Source organism: Chinchilla lanigera, unplaced genomic scaffold (genome assembly GCF_000276665.1).
Source record: "Chinchilla lanigera isolate Chin_1 unplaced genomic scaffold, ChiLan1.0 scaffold00006, whole genome shotgun sequence".
Lineage (NCBI taxonomy): Eukaryota > Metazoa > Chordata > Mammalia > Rodentia > Chinchillidae > Chinchilla > Chinchilla lanigera.
The window spans coordinates 6,131,278-6,144,055 of record NW_004955407.1 but is presented as its reverse complement, the minus strand read 5'-3'; the positions used below and the strand labels follow the sequence as shown (position 1 = coordinate 6,144,055).

General features: G+C 35.6%; 1 long non-coding RNA gene across 2 annotated transcripts in view; it reads right to left on the bottom strand.

Annotated features, from left to right (window-relative positions):
* LOC102026501 overlaps nucleotides 1–1,118 on the bottom strand; it is a 27,816-nt gene extending 26,698 nt beyond the window's left edge. For both annotated transcript variants that reach the window (XR_259555.2, XR_259554.2), the window contains exon 1: nucleotides 985–1,118. This is a non-coding gene — a long non-coding RNA (uncharacterized LOC102026501). The remainder of the gene's footprint in view (nucleotides 1–984) is intronic.
* Nucleotides 1,119–12,778: the final 11,660 nt, after the last annotated feature.

The following is a 12,778-nucleotide window of genomic DNA, read 5'->3' as shown; positions in this document are numbered from 1 at the left end:
AGCACCCCAGAAGCTGGAAGCTGGACATTTCTGTCACCTTTCTGAGTAAAAATCATAATGCCTCCTTCATAGATTCACTGCCAACACCTTTTCCTTTATACTGGGCGTACCAAGCTGTTTACCATATGGGTGTTATTTAGCCATTTCAATTGCCCAGGACTGAACTGAATGGCACCCCCACACACAAATGTCCACACATTTTGTAATTTGAAAAATCAAATAATAGTTATTACTATTCCGGATGAAAGACAAATGGCCTACCTTTTCATTTCTCTTAACATTCTAGCAACATAGCCAATAAATCCCCTTTCAAGACTTTATTAAACTACAATTGTGATGGTGTTGTAAACTAATATTGCTGTTTGCATTGCTGCTTGCATAACTACAAACATTAAGGTCAGTGATAACCTGAGTGATCTGAAGTTAGTTCCCTAAGCAGTGAAACTGAGATTATCCTAATAGTCTATGATCACATGGCTAGACTAGATCTTTCTCTAGAATAAGATGCTATTTAATCAAAGTAGGTCATTGAGACATGTCTGCTAAAAAAAATCCTAAACATTCAATAAACTCAGAATAATAGTTTTTAAAAAGGAAAGGAAAATAAAAGTAATGGGAAATGTTATTTTAAGTGTGTTAATTTAAGAAGAGTCAGAATTTCTCAAACTTTTTCTAAAACTTTGAGTGATTAAAATAGAAAATCTTCTCTTTTAGAAAATATAGCCTTTTGTACTAGAAAAGAACAGAAGAAAACATATATAATTCACAAACTCTCCTGGTGACAAAATTTACTGTTAATCCTAGACAATGCATAGCAGAAAAGCAAGAAAACTACACAAAGAGCAATGCCTCATTTCAAACTTTCAGCCTTTTTTTTTGTATTTCTACAAAATAACACAATTTAACTAATAATCTCTGAGTTTATTCATATTTCGAGATTTCTGTCTCATCTCTAGGTTTCACTTCTAATGGGGGTAAACTCACATTTTTGAGTTTGATAGAAGGCTGAAATTCTGAGAATATTCTTGTCTCTACTTTTTGTCCATCAGAGCAGTGTCCGCCAGAAGCTGGCAGACACTGAGTGTCCTCTCCCGCAGCACTTCTCACTTCCCTCGGGCTCGCAGGTCCGTCCTTTGCTCACCACCCTTCTCTTCCCTAAGCCAAACAGATGTTAAATATAAAACTAGTATGTCTGTTTTTTCAACAGCACATGGATTTCTTGAGTGAAATATTGAATTTTAAAAATTGAGCTTTTTATCACGCCATGTTTTCAGCCAGATTAAAAAAAAAAAAGACCATTTATTCATTTAGTGGAACATATCCATTTTCTTCAAAGTTATATTCTACACAAGCTCAGAATAATTACTTGAAAACACAAAGCTGACCAATTGTTTTCTCCTTGTGTTCTCTTTACACTTCATCAATGACTTTAGATAAAAGCCAAAATTTCTCATATTTCACTGGTGGACCGACTTTATCTCACCGTTTCTGCTCTCCCCAGCTCCATTTTTGGTCAAGCACAGACACTCTGGCTTAGTCCAAAGTTGCTGATTCCTTCCTCCATTAGTTTGTTGAAGCTGCTGCTTTTGACCTAATTAATCTATGCTCATTGTTGTAAAGCATTACCTTTAAGGCGCCTTCTCCAGCTTCCTTGATTCTTTCATACAAGATGAGAGTCTATTTATAGTTCTGTATTATCAAGGCAAATATCATACCATTCCATTTACCACAGTGTTTTATAAGTGCCACTTCTTATAAAATATCCCTACTAGGTAGTAAGCTACTTGAGAATAAGAAATCTGCCCGACTCATCTCCGTACCCTTCATGTTCAGCACAGTGTTTGCCATGTAGTCAGCTGTTAGTAATAATCCATGCTGAGCACGTGAATAAATGCGTGTTAAATACAGAAAATTGCCCAATATGTGATATATCTTGACTAATTTGTATAGAAATACCATTGATGTGAACAGAATCTGTGATAAGAGGACTAAAACAATAAAAATAGGCTCCTATTTGTATTGCCAAATAATGTGACACTTAACTTGAAGAAACATTGTGACACATGGCGGATGTTTATCACAATAGTGTACAATGTTCCAGTTTCAAAGAGCATCACAAGTGATGCAACTTGAAAGTGGGAGGAAAGCGGCACATCTTCGAAGCCCCCTCCGGGCTGTGCTGTTGGAAGCGGGTGGAGAGGACAGGAAACTCTATAGACGGCCACGCACACGTGCCAGAGTGGCTGTGCTCAGCTATCTTGAGTCCTGCCAAAGTGGAGGTGGTGCACCAAGCGTGGTCTGCAAAACAGCAGATGAGGGTGGCTTGGTCCCCATGGAAACAAGATCTCCCATTGAGAAGTAAACAGATTTGTTACTTTTATAATCAGAGCCCATCAGAAACTGGAAAACAACTCATCGCTATTGTATTTGTATTGTTTCAAGAGAGCTAGTCCAAATCAAATTCTCTGGAATATTCTTCCAATTCTACCACACACTACCATGTCAGGCCTCACCTCAACTATTCACACAGAGATATTAAAAGTTCCACTGTTAGCATCACGATTTAATAGAAATCCTTATATAAATCTCAAAATCACTGTATTCTATCACCTGTTGGGCACAAGATTTGGATTTACACCTATCATCAAAAATATCACAGTGTTATAAGCCTTTTGCGATGAAAATAACGCTGCTTGAAATTAGATAAACTCGGTCTTGGTCATAGCCCAGGTAACATTATGGTGAACATTTAGAATATACATTACATTCCAAGTAAACTGAAAAAGGTAGTCTTTCACCCTACAATATTGTTTAGGCACCTTTAATTGCTGTAGGAAAAATATTCAATACTGTCCTGTGAAATGCTTCTGAGTACTCCATTTGCATCTGTACAAATAAAATAATACTGTATCTATTATCATTAGAGCTGGAAGATCTGATAGGTAGAAAAATGAGATATATTGCAATAAGTAATATCTAGAAAATTCTACACAGTGTCCTGTCACAAGAATTTTACCATTTTTAGTGTGTGGAAGTAATGCCTTCCCCGTGCACTCTTTAGTTTTTAGAAAACTTATAGAGAGCACTTCCCAGTCCTCTCATGGCCCAGGAAGTTTATATTTGTAATCCCATGAAAATCACACGTCCCGTCTCATCCCAGCTCACTCAAGGGAGCAATGGGGGAGTCCAGGGAAACACATCTGCCATCTCCAAAGATTACCATCAGCACCTTGGCTAGACTGATATGCATTGCTTAAAGCCAATTGAAGGGATAAGGAAGGGTCCCAGCCAGCTCTGTACATATCAATACATGGAAATAGGGTCAGGCTCCACCAAAACGGAGACAATTGCTCCTCCTTCAAGGAGAATCTCCTAGGTGGTCCTCCACAAAAACTAATCTTTGACTCATTGATAATATATTTATGAGAAGTACTGACATATGAAATAAAGCCAGATCATTAACGACACGTTAGTGTCTAAGTGACATTAAACGCCTATACATTTCCCAATAATGGGATATTTGGCATAGTCTAGACAGCAATTAAGATATTACTCTTTTTCTTTTAGAATATGCCTTTTAACATTGTCTAAGTTAAAGTAAAATAATAATACAGCTCCCATAAATATTAATTTACTCCTTCAAATATATTTACACATGACTTTCCTAAAATTACTGTTTAAACCTTACCATGTTTTTCAGTTTATCCTAACATAATTGCCAATCTTATGTAGGTTTGTTCTTTTGACATCATTTATAGAAATCTGTTCCTAATGCCTCATAAACACCAGGAATTCTTGTGCTGTCTATTTATTTGGTTTGGGTAAATGTTTAAAGGATGTGTTCCAATAACCTGTGCTGTTCTTATGACTGATGGTGATATTCTATTAAACTTTTTAGTATCATTGTCAGAAATATTAATAATATTTTGTATCATGTTCCAACATAATATAAGGTTTCAAAGTCATTGCAACTATCTTAGCAAATATTAGAAAATAAGGTTGGAAAAAGTAACCATCTCTCAGATAAGCATTTTTGATGTGTACATGCTGTTCTGGAACAGAACATTTCAAATGTGGTCTATAAAACCTGAGGCAAGGACAAAATCTCAGCTGCAGCAGCTTTTGACCTTGCTCATTACTAGGATTGAAGGGGCCAGGGATAGGAGGGATTTCTTCCGGCCCATTTGCTCAGGTTCCTTATAATTACTTTCCTAACTCCTACTTTGCTACATATGAAGGTTTCCTTCTGTCCCATGTTGCAGGACCCTTCCCTTTTACCTGACTCCTTTACCTTTATCCCTTGTGCACATTCTATCCACTTCAGGAAACACTTCTCTTGTTGAAAAGGGGCATAATGAAATGAACACGCAAATGGCAATATCACAACACCACAATATAAACTATCTAGTACATCTAATTCAATGAACTTTTCAACTGAACAATGTCCCCTATAATATCAAGTAATAGTTTCTCAACATGAATTAGAGTGCCTCTTATGAAGAAATGTATTTGTTGCTTCTCAGAAGTTGATTTTATCTTTACCCAGGGTTGATATTAGAAAAAAAAAAATCTGTCTTCTCACTAAAACCTGTTAGGTCAACTTTTGCTTTTTGAAGAAATACAAAATAAGCCAATTTCCTTCCTTATTCACCTTTATTGATTAGAGTATCAGATATTTTCCCTATGATGTCCATATCATGTATTGTCTTACCTGACACATTTTTTTATTGCATGGGGGTTTTCTACATATGAGAAAGAAAGTAATTTCCAAACTGAGCTCAGAACGGAATGTGGTTCCCATGTGGTTGAAAATGTGGTTGTCATGAGCCTGATTCCGCTAAACATGTTCATGATTAAAACACTTAAGGGATTTTTTTCCATTTTTAACCATATCATTATCTATGTCGTTTATTGTGTTAGCCAATGTCCATTGAATGGACAGAAAATTCAGCAGTTATTCTAACAGAGATAATTTAATGGAAGGAATTTTAATATCCATAAATCTGATAACGTTATAAAGCAAAATGGGACATGAAGTAATCTTCAAGGCAGTAACTGCAGAGGCAACTACCACCTACATGGACGGAAAAATAACTAGGGGAGAGTGCAGTTATTAAAACTAAGAAGCTTCAAGGAGAGGTTTATGAGCTTCTCCTCCTTCTATCTCAGGACAGAGACCCTAAGGGTCTGGGATGCAGACCCTGGAGGGGAAGCAGTCATGTTTATGAAGAGGTCCGTTCCTTAGTACTGGAAAACCTGCATACTCAATTCAGTGGCTGCTGTCAGCACAAACCATCAGTTTATGGTGAAGCACTAATGCTGGAGAGATATTTTCAGCAACAAAAAGCAAACAGGAGCAATGAGGAAATAACAAGTCCCTTTTTCTTTTTCTAGTTTTTAATCTTGCCTTTAGCATCTAAACTTAGTGTCTACTAAGCAGTCCACTGCCAAACAATAAATGTGGTTTGCAGAGCCCCAGCTCAAACTTTAAAAGGAGCATATGGGGAGGGGTGTCGAAATTGAGAGAAAATAACTTAATAACTGGCACACTTACTTTACTGTGTTTTTAATTATTTGGGTGGATATCTATCACGTTAGCCTAAAAATTATTCTTTGAGGGCAGGAAATAAATTTGTAGCCATCTCATTATCCAGCACAGCATTTGATATGTAGTTGCTGCTGAATAAATGCATGGTTAATGTATAACAGCCTGACATTCATCCATGTTGTATTTCTGTTACACACGTAGAGTGTTCTAGTTTGCAGAATTTTAGTTATTTTATTCCTAAACTAATATGGCACCATTCCCGGATTTTGAAACATCTGTAAATTTGCTATGCCTCACTTAGTATTATAAATCATTGATGTGAAATATATGGTAAGGCAGTCTTGCCCTAGCTCTAGAGAACATAAAGATCAGCTATGTTAAATATAGGTGAACATAGAATGCTGAGACTTATCCCAGAGTTTCCAATCCAGTGAGATTGGAGTGGGCCTAGAAAATATGTAGTTCTAATGAGCTCACAGGTAAACCGTCTATGGATCACATTTCTAGTTACACCGCTGAAATACAAAGTCATAATATGGCACTCTTTTAAAATTGCTTTATACTTTCATTCAACAAAACATCTGCCAGGTATGGGAGCACACCAGCACCTGTAATCCCAGCAGACGAGAGGCTGAGGCAGAAAGCACTGCAATTTCAAGGTCAGCCTTGGCTACACACTAAGTTCAAGGCCAACTTGAATTACATAGGGAGACTCTGTCTCAAAACAAAGGAAAACAAAAACAAACTCAAACAAACAAACAAACAAAACAACATTTATTGAGTACAGAGTATATAAAATTACTTTACTGCAAGAAATAAAATGATGAAGGCGTGGTTTCTCTTCAAGTAGTTTTCCATTAATAATTTAGTAAAACACCTAGAAACATTAACTAAAGACTGAACAGTACAAATGAAGTTATGTGTGACACGTAGAGAGAAAAATAATCATCAGAAATTGTGGCTTTTTGTTTAAAATACTGTAGCTGATTTGGGGTATTTGATTATGTGGTTTTTTCATCTGTTCTGAATGGAAAGATATTGTGATTAATATACCTCCTTATGGACCAGCGTTATCCAGATCCAAATATTTCATGATTTTAATTCAGGGAAAGTATTAAATAGCCTCTGATAGATAAAGAGACTCACTCAAGGACTCAGAAATTTTTGGAAAGAGACAGACACATGTGCAGTGATTTTTCGTATCAGCTAAGATGTAACGGAGCTTTGCAACACTGACTGCACATTACAATCACCTGAAGCCCTTCTGAAGCCTTCTCATGGCCAGCCCCACCTTCAGAGATGCAGATATTAAATGTGAAGGATATCAGAATTCTTCAAGTGCCACATACACGATTGATTATAATATGTCTTTGATATTGACAAGCATTACTTTTATGTGTGTCCTAATAGAATAAAAACAAAATTCTAAGACATTGGGGGGGGCATCTGAGGAAGATTTAGCATTAAATTATAATAGAGATTGCTCATTATGAAGTTACTGTGCAGCAAACACTGTAATGAATTCATTCATTTATTACAACAACCTTTGAAATATATGTGAGCATCCTTTTCTTAAAACTAGGTAAGCCGAGTTCCCAAAATTTGAGTACCTGATTCAAAACCAAGCAGACTGCAGATTCCAAACCAGGAAAACTTAATATCAAGTCTTGTTCTCTCCAGTACCATACTTTTCACATTAAAAACTTGAAATTTCAGAGAGACATTAATGTTACTACATTTATCAAAGGGAACAATGAACAGTATTCGGTAATTTACAATGAGAAGTCCAAGATCCAAACATGTGCTCCTTCAAATCTGGGCTATCACTGATCACTAATTAAATAAGTTATGCAGCCTCTGTGTATCAGTTTCCTCAGATAAACAATTAGTATAATAAGAATGTTTGAGTGAGTTGTAGAATAAAATGAATTGATACAATGCCATTAGCAATGATAGTTGTTTCAGAAAAGTTTAAATGTCTGATTGAAATAGTGAGAAATCCAGTATGCTTCATTACAGAATGCACTATACCCTATATAATTAGCATGACCATAGTTTTGAGTTGAAACTTCTTTTTCTATTGTAATAATTCAGAATGCCTGCTTTACACTAATTTTTGTTTGCAGAAGTGTTGTGGGTCAAACTCAAGGCCTTGTGCATGCTAGACAAGCACTGCACAACTGTCAATCAACTGTACAATCAATCAACTACATGTTTTTAAATATGTGTTGGTTTGGAAAATACACAATCCACCTTAGCTGTAATATATCGTGCTGTAATAGCCCCAGTTAGGAGTTGACAGAGAGACCCATTTATTACATTTTCTTAGGAGGGGCTATGATAAGAAAAAATAATAAGACCAGTGCTTTTGACAAATAATGCAGACAGAAGTTTTGGGTGGGCTGCAAATGTATAAAATTTTATGATTTCTAAGTTCAGAGTAGTATAGTGATGTGTTTTGAAAGATGCAGTGAGCATTTGGGGACTTAAATCAAGGGAAAAAAGGAAAGAAGGCTGAGAATGGGATGAATCTTAGCCTGAATCTTTAATCTTTGATATAAGGGATCAAGCCAGGAATTGTTTCATTATTAAGGCCTTGTGTAGCCCAAAACTCTCAAAAAAGACCAGACCTCAATAAATTTGGCCAAATTGTCAGTGGTGTGTGGGTTTGGATTTTTCTTCTTACACAAAATAATGCTAATGTAAGCCAGAGGAGAAAACAGTGTCATATCTTACTCTTTATGACCCACAGCTTGGGAACAGGGACTCAGTGAGCAGGGTCCTCTGGGTGGTAATAGCAAGCACAGGGAAAAGAAGAGAGAAGTTGTTACTGTCAGGTCTCATAAAAACCACCATTAGTCTAAAAGAGTACTAGTGTGCAGGCATGATGACATTTTCCTTACCTTGGTGATTTCCACGTGGATAAGATTCTTGGTCCAAGCTCCCTGTAAAAGAACGTATCACCTCTCACATAACATTCCAGAAACATGGCAAATAAGTGTGACTGGGAAGTGAACCTATGCTTGGAAACTAAAGCCTGAGTTCCTGCATTCCTTGCAACTACCCATAGTTCCTTTAATTATACTTGGGGCCTGTAAACAGGAAAGTGTTTCACAGATGTAAAGAATCCAAGAGGTGAGCCAAAGAAGTAAAATAAATATATGGTTTGGCCAAACCAAACTAGATTAAAGCAACATGACTTATTAAGGAGAGAAATATTTTGGATAAATAGTAGCAATAATGGAATGATATATAAAACATTACTTGTTCAGGAAAGCTTTGTGACTATGAGGTTGTCATTTTTGATAAATGTAACAAAAATTTACAAAATATAATGTGGGGAAATTTTATTTTAAAAATTACAATTTTAAGGACACAAAATCTCTTTTATCTCTCTTCACATTTCCAATAATTCCTTTCTAACAGAGACAGAGACACAGAGAGAGACATAGAGAATTATCCTAAAATATAACATTTATATGGTGGCTGCTGAAAATATTTTCAAAATCCCCTCAAAGATATTTCTAGTATTTAATATCTCTGCCTTGTTTTACTAAGTTCTATTTTCCTTAGTTCTGAGGTTTTATAGATTCTTTAGTATTGCAGTCTCCTTAGCCACATTTCCATCTAGATAACTGAGGAAGTTTATGTTGCTGAAACAAATCTCCTGTAATTTGGAGGTGAATCAGATCAACAATTTAAGAGGTAGTGTTCAGAAAAAGTCCAACTGTGTTTTTAAACATTTGTGAAATACCTCTCTCCCCTCAGAATCTAGAAGTAACACATGTAGTTGATTGAGGCCATTAGACACGAAATACTTCAATCAGTTATTCCATAAGATGAAATAAGAATTTGTTCCATTCATTAGCTTATCATTTGATTCATTAATATGCAGCTTATCACTTGATTCATTAGCCGACTTGCGTGAACACAACATGCTTCTTATCTAATTTGCTTTCCCAGAATTCCTTTCACCTCTCTCTGGCAGGAAGTCTCTGTGGTGACATCTGTTTCTTGTAGAGCTATCAAGAACGATAAGCAGCCTCTGTGTTGCTTAAATCATGAATTTTTCCCATTTTCTCCAACAGCTAATATGCTCTTTTTCTGCCATATGGAAAAGATAAATACCAGAGCCCAAAATATCGGACAAAAAGAGAAATAAGAATTAAACTCTTTGAACCCTGACCATAAAGGAAGTACTTACAAAATATGTTTAAAGGTGTTGGAGTTTTGTGTTGTGTTATTAAATTAGTGACCACATCAAAACTGTTAGTAAGCAAAATTTGTTCTTTATGTCACTCTGATCAAAAGCTCAACTTGACACAAAGGGTTAAAAACACACCTCAGTTCTGAGTATTTATTGTTACCTAACAAAACACCCCAAGAGGTGTAGATAAAAATAATATTTTACTGTTATCCTGAGGAGAGAATAGCTTGACTGAGGTCAGCTGGTTGGTCTGTTGGTTTCAGCGGGAGTCCCTCCTGCATAGCTGTGAGACACTGCCTGGAAGTCCTCATCTGGAGAAGCGCCCACAGGGCACAGCCATGGCGGCGTGCTCATGCGCTGCAATTGGCAATGGCTGTGGACCGGGAGCTCAGCTGACGTTAGTATTTAGGCCAGCAACACCTGTTGGCTTAGGCGTTTCAGGGTGTGGTAGCTTGGTTTCAAGAGGGTGTGTCCCAGGAGAAAGTATGTCAAGATTCCAAGGAAATGAATAACAACGTTTGTTATGATTCAGATTCACAAGTCATGCGGCATCACTTTGCCATATTCTGCTGTTCAAAGAGGAGTTATAGTGTCAACCCAAATTCAAGAAGTAGGGCCTGAAGTCAAGGATATACATCTCATTCAGAGGGAAGCAGTTTGTCTTTGGAGACTAAGTACTAGGTATCAAATTAAAAGCTTATGCGGAAAGCTAGAGAAAAAACTCCATATGAAAAATACTAAAAATTTTTTAAAAACTCAGGACCCTATTCAATGTATAATATCTAATTTCATTTAGTGTCTGCCTAAAGTTACTTTACGTAATATTCAACTCTATTGGATTTCGTCTTCACAACTATGTGTTAACTTAAATATGTTTAGTGAATAAGTTCGCATATTATTACCAAGGCAATATTTATATTAAGATATAACTTTTCTTTTTTAATATCATTCATTTCAAACAGCACTCACATTTATGGGACATTGTTAGGCTTTGGACTTCAAATGTACCCAGAGGCCCATATGTGTGGAGGCCAATCTCTGGCGCTATTTATGGTGGTAGAATCTTTAAGATGGGCTGTGGAATGGGCTGGGAATTTAGCTCAGTGGCACAGTGCGCCTGCCTGGCAAGTGCAAGGTTGTGAGTTTGATTCCTGGTATGGGAAAAAAAACAGAAAAAAAAAAAAAAAAAAAGGTGGGCTATGGAGTCTGAAACAAGCTTTCAACTAAATTCTGTTGTCCCTAGAAAAACCCAATAAGTATATATCTGTAGTAGACAAGTTGGATTTATTACTCATGCAGCATGGGAAAACATATAACATGGAAGCATGACATGCTTCAGGAATGTTCAAAGCAGTAGAATCTGTTATATGAATTGACATTTCTTTGAGTGACAGGATTGTGTCTAAGGAAGCTGGATTTTTCTGTAGCATCAGTGTGGACAATTTTATGATTGGATACCTCACAAAATTTTATTTCTAAGAAAGGCAAATTATAGAATGATAAAGCTATAGTTAGTAAGACACACCCATAGGAATCCCTCACATTAGCCAGTAGAGGGGGATACATGGTATTTAATACTTTGCACATGGATTTATTTTTTATCTATGCTAAGGCAAAAATATAATTTTTTTCTTTTTTTATTTTATGCTGATCTCAGAGTGAACTTGTCTGATATCAATATTCTGTGAGATTGTCTATGTCCAACAACAAAACAACATGGAGTACCTATTAAGGTCAGACAAATATCTGGATGTCAGGAGTTGATTCTAAAATGTTATTTCATAGAAGAGTGTTTTTTTGAGTGAATTCAGTGAATCTTATTTTTTTTTGTACATCAATAGTTTCCTTGAATACTTAAGATGCTGAGTCAAAACAAAAATCCTAAACAAAAATAGTGTTGTTTCATAACGTATATTTGTGGTTTTATTAATGTAATATTTATGAGAGATCACTTTATTGTCCACTATCTCTGTGTAACGGGTGTTCTATTTTAAAGTGTGTTAGTATATTTTAAAAGGAAAGTTTTTCCAAGAAGAGCAAATTTCTAACTCATAACAGAATTAAAAGGGAATTTTTTTTTAATATTTGAGAGTGATGATTGATATGTATGTTCAACTACTACTTTTCAAAGTAGTAGTGCTATTGGGCGCATTTCCCTTAATATTTACAATAAAATGCTCTTAGTAATTCTATAATAATTTTTATTTTTATATCTTCCCCAACTAGACTGTGGGCTGTCAAAGTGATAATTTTCCTCCTTTCCTTAAAGCCTAAATGTTTGACATCTAATGGTAGTCAAAAAAGACTTGCTGGATGAAATATAACTGAATAAACACAAAGTCCATCACAAAAGTATACACACTTCAGGAAAAGAAAAATAATGACATTTTTTCAGCAGATGGTGTTACCTTTGTTTGGGGGACCCTAAAGGATGTGGCATATCACAGAAAACCCACTGCACTGCCAGCTCTTAGATAAGAAATTGAAAAGACATGTGCTGCAATCTCAGTGACTGAGGTTACTGATGTAGCAGTTTGTCCTAATAATAAATGTCTGAAGGCTAATGGCCACCATTTTGAGCACCTTTTGCAATTGTAGAGGCCAAAGATTATTTATATTAATCTCATGATATTTCAATAAATTCAGTATTAAAATATTTATACAAGTTTTTCTTGTCCTGAATTTTATATACCCTTTTGGTCAGAGTTTATATATATATTAGTTTATTGTCAGTTCATGGATAAACAAGCTTAAGAAATTTCTTTTCAATTCTTAATAAGTTATCACACTATGGTGAATAAACTTTGATCCTAATATATGCAAGTATACTGAAAATGTTTACTTTAAAAATAAAATAATTTTCAAAATTATACAGGATCTGATTTATTAATTCTTGATTTTAAAGTTAAACTTTTTTGCTATACTAGAAGACTACATGTTTTCCAAAGCCATTTGTTGTTTTGGTTTTGGAATTTGCTTTAGAAAATATAAAACAGGTGTGGATCATATGTAACTATTTACAT